The 12,927-nt window shown below is 58.4% G+C and overlaps 1 long non-coding RNA gene across 1 annotated transcript; it reads left to right on the forward strand.

Annotated features, from left to right (window-relative positions):
- The first annotated feature begins 377 nt into the window (after positions 1 to 377).
- LOC138810541 (uncharacterized) lies at positions 378 to 1,837 on the forward strand. Its single transcript, XR_011367153.1, has 2 exons — positions 378 to 1,480; positions 1,740 to 1,837. It is a non-coding gene; the product is annotated as an uncharacterized lncRNA (long non-coding RNA).
- Positions 1,838 to 12,927: the final 11,090 nt, after the last annotated feature.

A 12,927-nucleotide genomic window follows, 5' to 3' on the forward strand; every position in this document is an offset into this window, starting at 1 on the left:
TCTAGAGAAGGGGAAGGAAGGAGAATTAGTAGAACTGAACTTGCAAGTTGAGAAAAGGCAGATCAGCAGATGGTTCACAGGACGTATGATTGACAGATAGGTGGTTAAATAGATGAGTAGCCAGATGATGGATGGGTAGAAGGGTGGATGGATGGATGAATAACATGAACTGGAAGTAAATGGGCCAATGGGTGATGGATGGATGGGTAGAAGGATGGATGGATGAATGGAAGGATGGATGGATGGATGGATGAATGGATGGGTGGTGGATGGATGAAGGATAGATGGATGGATGGATGGGTAGATGGATGGATAGAAGGATGGATGGATGGATGGATAAAAGGATGGATGATGGATGGATGGAAGGATGGATGGATGGATGGATGGATGATGGATGGATGGATAGATGGGTGGATGGATGGGTAGATGGATGGATAGAAGGATGGATGGATGAATGGAAGGATGGATGGATGGATGGATGAATGGATGGGTGGTGGATGGATGAAGGATAGATGGATGGATGGATGGGTAGATGGATGGATAGAAGGATGGATGGATGGATGGATAAAAGGATGGATGATGGATGGATGGAAGGATGGATGGATGGATGGATGGATGATGGATGGATGGATAGATGGGTGGTCGATGAGTAGGCGAGTATGAATTGATAGGTAAATGGATGGATAGACAAATGGATGATAGCTTTATGTGGGGGGGGTGATGAATAGAAAGGAGGATGAATGATTGGATATAGTATCATATGACCAGCAGGTCTGACTCACAATATGGACAGTCTACACCCTAGGTCCCCGGAGACTGCAAGGTGGCCTTCACCTGGCCTTATGGTCATCCCCCAGCCATTTCCTGGGAATGGAGCAGAGTTCTCTGTCCACACCCAACTAACCCTTCACTCAGAACTCTGTTGGCTCACGTCTCCCTGAGATTGTGTCTTGTCCCTTCTGGGCCAGAATCATGCTCAGGGCCACCCAAGCGCCTGACCAGGCAGCCTTGGGCTCAGCCCCTGCTGGGGCTGTGAAGGCTGCGTCCACACTCCTGTCCCGCCAGGACTCACCCAGGCCCTCTGAGGAGCAGCAAGGCCCAGACATTGGCCTAAAGCTGCCCCCTTGTCCTCCTGAGGCAAGTCTCCAGCTGAGATAGGGAACTCCCACCATCCCTGTCCCGACCCCAGAGCCAAGGGAGGGCAGGGCTCCAGCTCCAGCTGATGCCCACTTGGGTCTGGCCGGACAGGCCCTGAATGTCTTACAGCATGTAAACAGCTTCTTCCCTGGGTGCTGCTGGACCAGCCGCAGGACAGCCTGGAGGAGGAAGCCCCAGGGGCCAGCCTGTGGCCCACCACCGTCACCCTCCTCACCCTCTTCCTGCTCAGCCTGTTCTACAGCACGGCGCTCACGGTGACAAGCGTGCGAGGCCCCCTGCGCAGCAAGGACCCCCAGTACTAAGCAGGAGCAGCAGGGAACAGGTGGGGGAGGAGAGGAGAGGGTGGGCGGCAGTGGGTGCTCAACCCCGAGACGGGAACCACCTTCCCCAGCACGGGGGCCTCTGCCCGGGGACGAGCAGCACTGAGGATGGGCCCCTGCGGCCAGGGCAGGGGCCTCCCACGGGTGCAGTAACTTGAGGACTCAGCCCAGTCTCCCGTGAGGAGCAGGGCCTGGGACGGGCCCCGGGGGAGCCTGCCTACCCGCAGGAGCCCTCAGACCCTGGCCCTCTTGTCTTCACAGGGAAGAAGGCCGGAGGCGCCCTCTCCATGTAAGAGCTGAGCAAGTCACCCCACATACACACACTCCTTCCTGTGCAATAAATCCATGCCAAACACAAACGCTCGCAGTCTTCTAAAGGCAAAGGTTCTCAGATAAGGGAAGGGGGCGTTCGGGGAGTCGGGTGACCCTGCCTGGAGCATGCAGGTGTCCAAGCAGGACAGCAGGTCCCCGGTTCAGTGTCTAAGATGACCTGGTCCTGCCTGAGGCTGCGGCCTGGGGCTCCGTGTGGTCCCCAGGGCAGGGGGGCCAGGAGGACGCCGCCTGGGAACTCTGCTCAGGCCTCCAGTCAGTGGGCCCAGCTCTCTATGGCTGGACACCAGCTCTAAGCAGTGGGCCATACCTCTAGGCACAAAGGGAGGGTTCTGAGCAGAAGAGTGTGTGGTGTGTGTGTGTGTGTGTGTGTGTGTGTGTGTGTGTGTGTGTGTGTGTGTGTGTGTGTGTGTGTGTGTGTGTGTGTGTGTGTGTGTGTGTGTATACATACTGCCTAGATGGTGAACACAGCTCACGTCCAAACTAATGGGCCCAAGTCCTGATCACAGGACCTGGTCCTCATCATTCAATCCTGGTCTTAATAACTAATCCTGGCTCTGACCTGGTCATTGAATTCTTGGTCCTGATCAGTGGGCCTCGATCCTGCTTACCGAGCCCTGCTCCTGGCTACCAAGGCCTGACCTTGATCATTAGGCCTTAATCCTAATGTGCTGGACCCTGGTCCTTACCACTGGCCCACATCTTCATCCTTGTACTCATGTCCTGACCACCAGGCCTCAATCCTGCTTACGGAGCCCTGCTCCTGATCACAGAAGCCCGACGACTGAGTCAACCCTGAATTTAATTCCTGGGCTGTGGTCCTAATCACAGATCCTAATGAAGAGCCCTGGTCCTGATCATCACTGGGTACTTGCTCTGATCACTAAGCCCTTATCCTGGGTGCTGGTCCCTGAGATCCTAGGTTGACCTTGGAATGGTGGGCCTCAACCCTGATGGTGACATGGGTCGCGGCGCCTGCGCTCCCACTGCCTCATGGCCTCACCTGAGGTCGACGCCCGTCTGAGCCTGGCCTGCATGCTGTCCTCTGTGTGTTGACCACCGTCTCAGGCTGGCAGGAGGCAATGGCCCCGATGCCCACTCGCCCTTTTAAGGTCCATAGAAGTGTGCAAGCACTAAGCAGACACGGGCCTGCGAGAGCAGGAGGCCTGGCCACACAGGGTGCCAGGGCGGGGTCAGGGGTCACCAGGAGCGGAAGGCCTGGTCACACAGGGTGCCAGGGCCGGGTCAGGGGTCACCAGGAGCAGAAGGCCTGGCCACACAGGGTCCCAGGGCCAGGTCAGAGGTCACCAGGAGCAGAAGGCCTGGTCACACAGGGTCCCTGGGCCGGGTCAGGGGTCACCAGGAGCAGAAGGCCTGGTCACACAGGGTCCCAGGGCCAGGTCAGAGGTCACCAGGAGCGGAAGGCCTGGTCACACAGGGTGCCAGGGTCACCAGGAGCGGAAGGCTTGGCCACACAGGGTGCCAGGGTCACCAGGAGCGGAAGGCCTGGCCACACAGGGTGCCAGGGCCGGGTCAGGGGTCACCAGGAGCGGAAGGCCTGGTCACACAGGGTGCCAGGGCCGGGTCAGGGGTCACCAGGAGCGGAAGGCCTGGTCACACAGGGTGCCAGGGTCACCAGGAGCGGAAGGCCTGGCCACACAGGGTGCCAGGGCCGGGTCAGGGGTCACCAGGAGCAGAAGGCCTGGCCACACAGGGTGCCAGGGCCGGGTCAGGGTCACCCAGAGCGGAAGGCCTGGTCACACAGGATCCCAGGGCTGGGTCAGGGGTCACCAGGAGCGGAAAGCCTGGCCACACAGGGTGCCAGGGTCACCAGGAGCAGAAGGCCTGGCCACACAGGGTGCCAGGGCCGGGTCAGGGGTCACCAGGAGCGGAAGGCCTGGCCACACAGGGTGCCAGGGCCGGGTCAGGGGTCACCAGGAGCGGAAGGCCTGGCCACACAGGGTGCCAGGGCCGGGTCAGGGGTCACCAGGAGCAGAAGGCCTGGCCACACAGGGTGCCAGGGCCGGGTCACCCGGAGCAGAAGGCCTGGCCACACAGGGTGCCAGGGCCGGGCACCACCACGCTGACCAGCGGCAATACACAAGGGAGGCCAGGCTAGCTGCTGCCCCCTCCTGTGCTCTTGTGTTTCCCTTTCTTCAGAAGCCTCCTTTGTCTCTCACCTGCTGAAAGACCCAAAATAGCCGAGGTAGTTGAGTCATCATGAGCCCAGCTCAACCAGGTGTCCACAACGGGAACTGTGGTTCTGAGACTCACCCCAAAACCGAAACCTGGCCAGGTGGGGTTGGGGCTCCGGCTCTGAGCCCGGGGAGAGCCGGCGGGGGCAGTGGGGCCTCCAAGGCCTGGGGCCCAGCCCCCAGCAGACAGTGGCAGCTGGGTACGACTCCCTCTGCCTGAGCGTGGCCACGCTCACCCAAGACTGGGGAAAAGGTCAAACAAGATCAACTGTGGAGCCGGGCACCGGTGGCCCACGCCTGTCACCCTAGCTACTCAGGAGGCTGAGATCTGAGGAAAGTCCGTGAGACTCTTATTTCCAATTAACCACTCAGAAAACTGGAAGTGGCGCTGTGGTTCAAGTGGTAGAGCGCTCAACTTGAGCTGAAGAGCTGAGGGACAGCACCCAGGCCAGAGTTCAAGCCCCATGACCAACAAAAAAAAAGTCTACTGTGGTCTGCCCAGGGTCACTCAGAGTCAAACAAAGACATGCCCAGAGTCAGCACAAGGCAAACAAGGTGGACCAAGACCAGCCAGGGTCAAAAAAGGCCAAAGTCATCTAGGGCCCTGCAAAATCTGCTAGGAGCTGCCAGTACCAACCAAGACTGTCAAGATGAAATGGTGTCAGCCAAGGTCAGCCAAAAGGGCCAGTCAAAGCCAGACAGGGACAGCCAGGGTCTGCCAGGGCTACTTGGCCACCACCCTGGGGTTGGACAGCTGAGCTGGGTCTCTCCCATGCAGGACTCAGCAGCATGCAGCTCATACAGCTCCCACCAGGGCTGTGCCAGGAAGACCAGGGAGGCCTGAGCAGGCCCCACACCCCAGTTCCCTCAGGACCCAGCCACCAGACTGTCCAGAACATCCATGAACCTCATGGCGAGACATAGCCCTCCTCCCAGGGAAACAGGTCCGACAGGGACAGAAGGATGCTGCAGGAGTAACAGCTGGAGACACAGGGACACAAATGAGGAGACAAGGACAGAAAAAAGAGAGAGGAAGAGAAACCCAGAGCAATGGCATGGTAGAGGCAGACAGAGAGCATGAGAAGAGAAGATAGACATCCACACAAAAGCTAGAGACACAGAAATACGAAGGAGCACACAGGCAGAGAGACAGAGACCCAGAAATGAGAATAATGAGAATGACCATTAGAGACGGACACTAAGAGATCTAGAGACAGAAATAAGGGGACAGAGACCCAGAGAGACATGAAGAAGAAGCTATGGAAAGAGACTGAAAGACGGAAAGCAGAGACACAGAAATAGGATAGGAAGAGAGAGACAGAGATTCTGAGAGACACAAAGATGGGAGTAAGAGACAAGAATAGAGAATGACAGAGACAGAAACACAGAGACGAGAGAAAGAGAGAACCTGAGAGATAGGAAGAGAGACAGACACGGAGAAGCAGAGCCACAGACACAGACACACGAGAACCACGATACAGAGACACAAACACTGAGAGACAGAGGTGTGGACAGGGAAAGAGACCATGAGAGACAGACAGACAGAGAGACCAAAAGGAGAGAGCCAGCTGGGGACAGGAAGAGAGACAGAGCCACCAGGAGTCACAAGAGACGGGCGAGACAAAGAGGCACAAAGAGCAGAGAGAAAAGCACCGAGGCAGGAGGCGCCAGGGCAGCACTCAGCTGGCCAACAGTGCAGCTGGGCTCACAGCCCAAAGGGCCACCCGCCCTCAGAGCCCCAAACATACCATGCTGACCCCGGGCCACACACAGATCCCGTCCTGCCAGCCACCCTCTCCCACAGGCCCCGCCAGGCCCCTGTCCTCGGGGAGCCGCTGAGGGCCAGCCAGCCAGCACGGTGAGCACCTGGGCCACCACGCGTCCCCCGTCTGGCCTCGAGGGGCCCCTGGAAGGGGTCCTGTGCCCTCTGCTCAGGGAAGCCAGGGACAAGGCCTGCCAAGCACACACGGGCCGGAGCGGGGTGGTCAGCTGTCAGGCCTAGCGGGGCCCGCTCGGGGCCTGGGGCAGGCTTGTCGGCAGAAGGAGGGGACACAGACCCCGAGGCCTCTGGACCCCACCCGGCCCACCGCGCCCCCCACGGAACCTGCGCTGACCAGAGCAGGCCTCGGGGCCTCGGGGAGAAGCCCAGAGTCACATGGGACTCGGACGTGAGGCGGGAGAGGAGACGGGCAGACGGCTCCTGGGGTGGTGAAAGCCCGGCTCTGGTTGCTCAGGCCGGGCTGCGTCCAGCACCCGAGAGGGCCTGGGCGGGAGGACAGCCAGGACGCAGCCGGGCCGCACACACAGACGTAGGACGCTGGTGCACTGACAGGTCACAGGGCCAGGGCCAGGCCCGGGCTCTCCCCGTGCGGGGAGCCCTGGAGCCCACAGTCCGGGGCAGGGCAGTGCTCATGGGCTGCCCCGGCCCCGGCCCTGGGGAGACGGTCCAAGCGGCCGGGCTGAGCAGGACAGGCAGGACGGGTGGGCAGGGGGCCAGGGCCAGCAGGGCTGCGGTTGCTCAGGCCTCCCTCCCGGCCAGTCCAGCTGAGGGGTGGCGGCCAGGTAGAGCCCAGGTGCGGTGGGGGTCGAGGGGTCATCAGGGTGAGGGGGGGCCAGGGACGGAAACAGAGGGGCTCTGCCTCCCCTGACGGAGTGCGTCGTGCACAGCACCAAGGAGACGTGGGAGCGTGGCCCGTCGCCCACCTGACCTTGCTCAGTGTCCCCCCCCCCATGCGGGCTCACGTCCCCACACCTCGGTCACCCCGGAGGCCCTGGACATGCAGGGGCGCTGTGTGGCGTGGAGGCCCGGGACCTGGGCCCAGCCCCGGGACAGAGTGGGTGTCGTGGGGCTGTGGCGAGGCGTGGGACGGGGCCTAGCCCACAGCAGCCCGTCCACGCCCACAAGCACACGCAGCCTCCTGCCGTCCGGGACCCTCCCTGTGCCCCACCAGGGACCAGAGGCCTCCCGGACCGCCATCCTGTCACTCCCAGTGCCAGCTCCCCGCCTGCCACCTCCACCTCTGTCCTCCGTGGGGACGCCACACGCTGTCTTCCCCTCACCCCAGCACTCTCACGCACTCTTCAGAGCCCGTGGGGACGGGGCATTCCCTCAGCCATCAGTCAGCACAGGAATCACAAGGAGGGAGAGAGGCACAGAGACACAGAGAGACAGTCAGGGAGACACAGACAAACACAGACAGAGAATCAGGGGCCAGAGACAGAGACTCAGACATGCAGACAACAGAGGTAGGACCAGAGAAACACACATAATCATCAAAATCAGAGGGGCAGGCACACTAGAGAGACAGATACAGAGATGCATAGAGAATCAGACACAGACACAGATCCAGCTGGGGCTCACATCTGTAATCCTAGCTACTCAAGAGGCTGAGATCTAAGGACTGGACTTCAAAGCCAGATCAGGCAGGAAAGCCTGTTGACTTTTTTTTTTTTTTTTTTTTTTGTCGGTCGTGGGGCTTGAACTCTGGGCCTGGGCGCTGTCCCTCAGCTCTTCAGCTCAAGGCGAGCGCTCTACCACTTGAGCTACAGCGCCACTTCCAGTTTTCTGGTGGTTTATTGGAGATAGGAGTCTCACGGTCTCTCCTGCCCGGGCTGGCTTTGAACCGCCATCCTCAGATCTCAGCCTCCTGAGTAGCTAGGATGACAGACGTGAGCCACCAGCGCCCGGTGCCTGTTGACATTCCCATCTCCAATTAACTTCCAAAAAAAAGCCAGAAGTTGAGCTGTGGCTCAGGTGGTAGAGGGCTAGCCTTGAACAAAAAGCTCATGAAAATAGATAGCATCCTAGCCCTGAGTTCAAGCCCAGGATCACCACAAGGAAGGAAGGAAGGAAGGAAGGAAGGAAGGAAGGAAGGAAGGAAGGAAGGAAGGAAGGAAGGAAGGAAGGAAGGAAGGAAGGAAGGAAGGAGATATAGACACAGAGGAGAAAATAAGAGATTAGAGAAGCAGGGGCACAGAAAATCAAATAGAAACAGTGACAGAGACAAACACAAAAGGACAGAGCAAATCTGTGTTCCTGCACAGTGTGGTTAAGGTTTCAGATATTATTAGATATCAGAGCTGTTAAGATATCAGTTCTGCCTGCTTTTATTGGTGTGAAGATTCCATTTCAATTCAATTCCCAATAAAAGTCCTGATTAGCTACTTAGCAGAAAAGAAATATGGAGACAGAGACCCAGAAAAATAAAGAAAGGTAGAAGATACAGAGAGACAGAGACAGAAACAGAGAAAGACAAGTATTAGAGAGGTAGAAAGACGGTGAGTGAAAGGAACAAGCATGCACAGAGACACAGCACCAAGTGATGGAGACAGGAACGAGGGGCGTCACAACCAACCCCTTGCACACTCCTCGGTCGTGGGACAGCTCACAGGAGCGAGTGGGAACGTGGTGTTTTTTCATTTATCAGGTCAGGACAGAGGATCAGAGAGAGAGAGAGAGAGAGAGAATCACAGAGTCAGAGACAGAGGCACAGAGATAGAGAACCAGAGATAAGAGACAAGGACTCAGAGATACAGAGAGAACCAGACAGCTACATAGGCATATAGCAGGAATCAGACACGAGTCAAGGACACAAAGATGCAGGGAGACTCCAAGTCAGAAACAGACGCAGATTCAGAGGGATACAGACAATCACAGACAGAACTAGACACAGACACAGGCATGGATACTGAGATACCCAGAGAATGGCAGACACAAGCAGAACAGAGACACTAACACATAGAGAAAACAGAGACAGTGATAGAGAATCAGAGGCAGAGATAGAGACTCAGAGACTGAGACAGGCACAGAGATAGAGTCAGAGACAGAGACAGAATCGGAGACAGAATGGAAGACAGAAACAGACACAAGAGTTATTTCATCAGATGCACAGAAACAGATGGGCAGAGACAACTGGCAGATAGATACAGAGATCTGTGGAGGGTCAGATAGAAATGAAGACACAGAGTCAGAGATACATAGGGGATTAGAGTCAAAATCCCCACAGCAACAGAGGGACAGAGACAGACAGACAGACTGACTGACAGAGATACACTGAGAAGCAGTTACAAACAAAGACAGACACAGTGAAGGAAAGAGAGAAGGACAGATGGAGACAGCGAGGAAGGCAGTCAGAGACACAGGACAGACAGAGGGACATAGAGACAAAAATGCCCAGAAAGCGCAGAGAGACCCATGGCAACTGCATTCCCTCGTATGCGGAAATACACCAGGACATGATAAGTTAGTTAGGACTGCAGGCCTTCACACGCAGCGAGACCAAAGACGGACGCTGTTCTCTTGTGGGAGGAAGACAGAGGCACCGCGCCTCTGTGCCTCTGATCCTATGGACAATTCTGAAATGAAGGACACAGAAAAAGAATCCAATGTGTCTCTTACAATTTTCAAACATCGTGGTTGCTGCTAAGCGTAATTGTTACAGAGATTAAGTGATTACATGAATTTCCCAGTACTGTGGGATAGTGATACTCAGCCAAAGTCACAAACACATTCTAACCTCGTGGGGCAAACTGTCATTATCTGGGTCTATGGAGTTTGTGAATTCTATAAGCTTTGACAATACAACTATCTCTTCCACATCAGGTGATGTGTATGTTTTTTCCTTTTATTTAGTGTCGGCCGTTCCCTCTTTGCCTCTCCCTCCCTCCCTCCCATCTCTGCCCTTGAGTTGCTTAGTTTGTTTTCTTCCATGTCCAGTGCAGCTGATGGGCCCCTCTGTTGTATTTTCCCACATTTCCTTCAGATTCTGTGCCCCCCCCCGGCTTCCCTCAGATGTACACATATATGTACTATCTTACAAAATTAAGAAGAGTGAGGGAGGGCTGGGCAGGGAGGGACGAGCAAGCCTGTTGAAGGAGGTGACCCTGATCAGGATACACGGTGTTCACAAACTGCTCTGTCACATGGCCACGCCTTTGTACAACTACCTAAAGATCATAATACCAAAATTTCAATAAAATAATGCACAGAGACACAGAGATGAAGACAGGAACAAAGACAAGACAGATGGGGAGGTGGAGAGAGACAGGGAGAAACAAAGAAGAGAAAAAACAGAAGCAGACAGGGAGACAGAGAAGTGAAAAGCAAAGACAGAGACAGAGTGACAGCTACAGAAAGACAGAAAGACTGCAAGAAGGACAAGAGAGAGATACAAAGACAAAGGGGACAGAGACAGGAGAAGAGACAAAGACAGAGGAAGAGGGGAGAGACACAGGCAGAGAGAAAGAGATGAGGAGACCGGCCAAAGATGCTCTCTGGCCTCACGGAAGGGAGACAGCCCAGGGAGACAGAGGAGAGAGCTCAGGAGAGGCAAGATGGCAGGCGGGAAGAATCCCAGTGGGTCAGTGGAGATGGAGACAGGCAGAGACAAAGGTTCTGACCGTGAGAGACTGAGACAGAGTTCCACACAGAGGAGGATGGGCCCAGGGGAACACAGGTGGTCGGGGTGGGTGGACAGGCCAGCAGCTGTCTGCTCTCTAGCCCACGGGCCAGGGCCACAGGACCTGCAGCCACGGGAGCTCAGGCCACCCCTGTCCTGCGGAGGCCCAGCTGAGAGGTGCCGCTGGAGGGCAGCCAGCTGGCCCTTGGTCAGCGGGGTGGCCAGTGCCTGGGCTGGATTGACAGGGTCAGCTGTGGGCATTGGTGAGGGCCTGAGCAGCATAGACATCCACAGTGGACACACAGCGAACGCAGCAAGCTGTGCTCTGCTGGGTCACTGTGCCGCCATGCAGGGCAGGCCCCAGCCCTGGGCTCGGCACCCCTGTGTGACAGTGACACGCACAGGAGCCGAGGGTTAGGGTGAGGGCAGCCCCCAGCCCTGTGTGATAGTGACACGCACAGGAGCCGAGGGTTAGGGTGAGCGCAGCCCCCAGCCCCCAGCCCTGTGTGACAGTGACACGCACAGGGGCCGTGGGTCAGGCTGAGGGCTTCCCCAGCCCTGTGTGACAGTGACACACACAGGGGCCGTGGGTCAGGCTGAGGGCTTCCCCAGCCCTGTGTGACAGTGACACACACAGGGGCCATGGGTCAGGGTGAGGGCAGCCCCCAGCCCCCAGCCCTGTGTGACAGTGACACGCACAGGAGCTGAGGGTTAGGGTGAGGGCAGCCCCCAGCCCTGTGTGACAGTGACATGCACAGGTGCCATGGGTCAGGGTGAGGGCAGCCCCCATTCCCCAGCCCTGTGTGACAGTGACACACACAGGGGCCGTGGGTCAGGGTGAGGGCAGCCCCCAGCCCTGTGTGACAGTGACACGCACAGGGGCCGTGGGTCAGGCTGAGGGCAGCCCCAGCCCTGTGTGACAGTGACATGCATAGGGTCTGTGTGTCAGGCTGAGGGTCCCCCAGTCCTTTGTGACAGTGACACACACAGGGGCCGTGGGTCAGGCTGAGGGCAGCCCCCCCAGCCCTGTGTGACAGTGACACACACAGGGGCCGTGGGTCAGGCTGAGGGCAGCCCCCCAGCCCTGTGTGACAGTGATACACACAGGGGTCGTGGGTCAGGCTGAGGGCGGCCCCCCAGTCCCGCCAGCCCTGTGTGACAGTGACACACACAGGGGCCATGGGTCAGGGTGAGGGCGGCCCCCTAGCCCTGTGTGACAGTGACATGCACAGGAGCCGAGGGTTAGGGTGAGGGCAGCCCCCAGCCCCCAGCCCTGTGTGACAGTGACATGCACAGGGGCCGTGGGTCAGGCTGAGGGCAGCCCCCAGCCCCCAGCCCTGTGTGACAGTGACACACACAGGGGCCGTGGGTCAGGGTGAGGGCAGCCCCCAGCCCTGTGTGACAGTGACACGCACAGGGGCCGTGGGTCAGGGTGAGGGCAGCCCCCAGCCCTGTGTGACAGTGACACGCACAGGGGCCATGGGTCAGGGTGAGGGCAGCCCCCAGCCCTGTGTGACAGTGACACGCACAGGGGCTGTGGGTCAGGCTGAGGGGAGCCCCTGGCCAGGGCAGTGGCCGCCATATTGGGCTGGACACTGCGACTCAGGTCACTGGACTCCAAGCCAGGCCTCAACACTGGACCCATTCCCAGCACCCTCCCCCAGGGCAGGTGCTCGGGGCCCTGGTCTCAGTTTCTCCTCAACTTACTCATTTTGGACAAACTTGGCCCTCAGAGGCACATGCAAATGGGTGTTTGTTCCACACCAAGAAACACATTTCTTACTCTCTGAGGCTATTTCCAGAAACAGCTGCACCAGTTCCCCAGCTGCAGCTGTGAGCCCACCCGGGGCGAGGGTGGGGGAGACCAGCCCAGGCCTGGGGCTGGAGGAGGCCCTCCCGGGACAACACCGACCTCCGACCCCCCAAATGTGACTTGCAGAAGCAGAGACCCCCCGTGGCTGCCATCGCTGTGGTCAGACCCAGGCAGGCCTGAGGGGAAGGCGGGAGAGGAGGTGAGCAGCGTGCCCGCCGCGGCTGGGCTGCTCAGCCCTGCCCAGGATCCACTCAGGAGCTGTGACGCCCGGTCCCAGTGTCCAGCCCAACATGGTGGCCACTGCCCTGAGCAAGGGGCCGCCCTCAGCCTGACCCACGGCCCCTGTGCATGTCACTGTCACACAGGGCTGGGGGGCTGCCCTCACCCTGACCCATGGCCCCTGTGTGTGTCACTGTCACACAGGGCTGGGGAAGCCCTCAGCCTGACCCACGGCCCCTGTGTGTGTCACTGTCACACAGGGCTGGGGGCTGCCCTCACCCTGACCCATGGCCCCTGTGTGTGTCACTGTCACACAGGGCTGGGGAAGCCCTCAGCCTGACCCACGGCCCCTGTGTGTGTCACTGTCACACAGGGCTGGGGAAGCCCTCAGCCTGACCCACGGCCCCTGTGCGTGTCACTGTCACACAGGGCTGGGGGCTGGGGGCTGCGCTCACCCTAACCCTCGGCTCCTGTGCGTGTCACTATCACACAGG

This window comes from Dipodomys merriami, unplaced genomic scaffold (assembly GCF_024711535.1).
Source record: "Dipodomys merriami isolate MVZ:Mamm:240054 unplaced genomic scaffold, mDipMer1.0.p SCAF_50, whole genome shotgun sequence".
Classification (NCBI taxonomy): domain Eukaryota; kingdom Metazoa; phylum Chordata; class Mammalia; order Rodentia; family Heteromyidae; genus Dipodomys; species Dipodomys merriami.